Source organism: Choristoneura fumiferana, chromosome 27 (assembly GCF_025370935.1).
Source record: "Choristoneura fumiferana chromosome 27, NRCan_CFum_1, whole genome shotgun sequence".
Lineage (NCBI taxonomy): Eukaryota > Metazoa > Arthropoda > Insecta > Lepidoptera > Tortricidae > Choristoneura > Choristoneura fumiferana.
In genome coordinates, this window is record NC_133498.1 from 3,706,122 (window position 1) to 3,709,402 (window position 3,281).

At 48.9% G+C, this 3,281-nt stretch overlaps 1 pseudogene; it reads right to left on the reverse strand.

Annotated features, from left to right (window-relative positions):
* Positions 1 to 8: 8 nt before the first annotated feature.
* On the reverse strand, positions 9 to 3,078 carry LOC141443230 (uncharacterized; annotated as a pseudogene).
* Positions 3,079 to 3,281: the final 203 nt, after the last annotated feature.

Sequence of the window (3,281 nt, forward strand, 5' to 3'; positions counted from 1 at the left end):
AAATGAGGCTAAACAAACATTAATCCTAATGCCTTGTTTGACAAAATTGAGTCCTTATTTTCAAAAGAGTCATCGTATAGTAAGGTCATCATCATCATCATCATCAGCCCGAAAGACGTCCACTGCTGGACAAAGGCCTCCCCCTTTAGAACGCCACAATGAACGACAACTTGCCACTTGCATCCACCGGTTTCCCGCTACTCTCACGATGTCGTCAGTCCACCTGGTGGGAGGCCTGCCAACGCTTCGTCTTCCGGTTCGTGGTCGCCACTCGAGGACTTTTCTCCCCCAACGGTTATCTGTTCTTCGAGCGATGTGGCCTGCCCATTGACACTTCAATTTGCATATTTTTTCAGCTATGTCAGTGACTAGTTCTTCGACGAATTTCCGTATTCCGGATTCTATCGCGCAAAGAAACTCCAAGCATAGCTCTCTCCATAGCTCGTTGCGTGACTTTGAGCCTCTCTAAGAGGCCAACAGTTAAGGACCACGTCTCAGCGCCATAAGTCATCACTAGCAACACACACTGGTCGAAGACTCTAGTCTTCAGGCACTGCGGAATATTGGACGAGAAGACATCACGAAGTTTCCCGAACGCTGCCCATCCGAGTTGGATTCTTCGGGCGACCTCTTTGTCGAAGTTGGACCTACCCAACTGGACAACTTGTCCAGGTAAACATAGTGGTCAACAACTTCGAGTACATCGTTCCCAACGATAACCGGCACGGTGTGACATGGACATTTGACATGATTTTAGTCTTGTCCATGTTCATCTTAAGACCCACCTGTTGGGAGACGATACTGAGGTCACTGAGCATAGTATTGAGCTCCTCCAGCGACTCCGCCATTATGACTATATCATCGGCAAAACGAAGATGGGTGATGTACTCGCCGTTGATATTGATGCCGAACCTGTTCCAGTCCAAGAGCTTGAAAACGTCCTCCAACGCATTTGTGAACAGTTTCGGAGAAATAACGTCTCCCTGTCTCACACCTCGCTGCAGTTGGATTGGTTGTGTACTCTCGTCCTGCAACCGGATCGACATAGTGGCGCTGCTGTACAAACTCTTTAACACCTCGATGTATCTATAGTCAATATGGCATCGCTGAAGGGACTGCAGTACAGCCCAGGTCTCGATTGAATCGAAGGCTTTTTCATAGTCCACAAACGCTAAACATAGTGGCCGATTATACTCCTCGGTCTTCTGTATAATCTGGCGGAGCGTGTGAATGTGGTCTATGGTGCTAAAGCCTTTACGGAATCCAGCTTGTTCGGGAGGCTGGAAATCATCAAATCTTCGCTCGAGACGATTCGTAATGACCCTCGAAAACAACTTGTATACATGACTCAGGAGTGAGATGGGTCTATAGTTCTTCAATAAGGTATTGTCGCCTTTTTTGAAGAAGAGCACCACCACACTCCTGTGCCATGCTTCCGGCGTGGTACCCTCGAGTATGACGGAATTAAATAACCTCTGGAGGACTACAAGTACCGGTTTACCACCCGCTCTCAGAAGTTCTGTCGTGATTCCGTCATCCCCCGGAGCCTTGTTGTTTTTAAGTTGTTTGAGAGCCACTCTAATCTCGTACAGGCTGATATCTGGGATGTCTTCAGTGTAATGACGGGTTAGTTTAGCTCTGGTATCTTGAGCTGCACCTACAACGGGCTTCTGTGTCGAGGCATATAACTGTTCGTAAAACCTTTCGAGCTCTCTCAACAACTCCGGTTTCGATGAGATGATACTGCCATCGTCGATCTTCAACTTAGTCATTTGGCTTTTCCCAATAGACGAATTCTTTGCAAACACTTTAGAGCCCTGGTTCCGCTCAATTGCTTCCTTAATACGTGCAGTATTAAAGGCACGCACATCGTGTCGCATGGATTTTGAGATTCGCCTATTAAGTCTGCCATATTCCGACATGTCAGTTGAAGATTGCAGCCTCATCTCGTTCCGAAGTTCCATTAATTTAATCGTTTCATTGGAGAGCTTCTGAGGTCTTTTCCGGCGCGGAGTCTTGAAGAACTGGGACCCCACGGCCTGAACAGTTTCTACCAGCCCGTTGTTGATCTCGTCCGCTGTTTTGCATTCGGCTAGGCACTGGAAGCGATTATGCAATAAGAGTTGAAAGCTTTCGGGGTTCTGGATTTGGACAGGACAAGGACGGAGCGTGGACTTCACAAGACGTGACCGTTCTAGCTTCACATTAATATTCAGTGTGCCTCTGACAATACGATGATCACTTCCGGTTTTCACCCTGTTGATCACAGAGACATCACTGAATATTCGCTTCTTGGTCGTCATAATGAAGTCAATCTCATTTCTGACTGAACCATCGGGGCCGATCCACGTCCACTTCCTGGATGGTCGCTTCTGGAAAAAGGAGTTCATTACGTAGAGCTTCTCTTTCTCCAAGAAGTCGACCAGCCGCTGGCCCCTTTGGTTCCGCTGCCCATAACCGTACGGCCCCACTCTCAACTCATCGCCATTCTGAGTGCCCACCTTAGCATTGAAGTCCCCATAACAACGGTGAAGTATGTCTCAGAGGAATGTATGGCTTGAGAGATTTCTTCATACATAGCCTCTACTTCATCGTCAGGGTGTGTCGAGGTTGGCGCATACACCTGGATAACCTTCAACGAATACCTATCGGTGATTCTGAGTATCAGGTATGCTACCCTGCTCGACACACTATCGACTTTTACCACGTTATTAATGAGGGACTTGCGGACGAGAAACCCGACACCACCCTGAGACTTTCGGTCTCCTTCCCGGAAGAAGAGCATGTTGCCAGACTCCAGGATTATCGTATCCTGCCCCTTTCGTCGGACTTCCGATAATCCCATGATGTCCCAACGCAAACTACTCAATTCTTCCTCCAGCTCAATGATTTTCTCATCTGTCCTCAGCGTGCGAATGTTGTGCGTGGCCAGGGCCAATGTCCGGTGGGAATGGTAGCGAGGAGTCACCCGGTGATTCTTCGCACCCCTTGCTCCTCCGTTACCTGGCCCGCTACCAAGGCCAGGGATAAAGGAGCTGCCGGGGACTAGGGGCCGCGGCTTATTTGTACCTATCATTTTTTTATTTGGGGGGGGGTTGCCATAATCCCCACGCTTGGCAGGCGGCTTGGGATCGCAGTGTTTGCTGATGGTTTACGCAAAAGACGCTACTGCCCGTCTTCTGGATTTTTCCCTTAGTCGCCTTCTACGACACCCAACGGAATGAGATCGGGGGGAGCTATTCTTGTCCGGCCACCCCCTCGGCAGCGAGAACATAATTTAA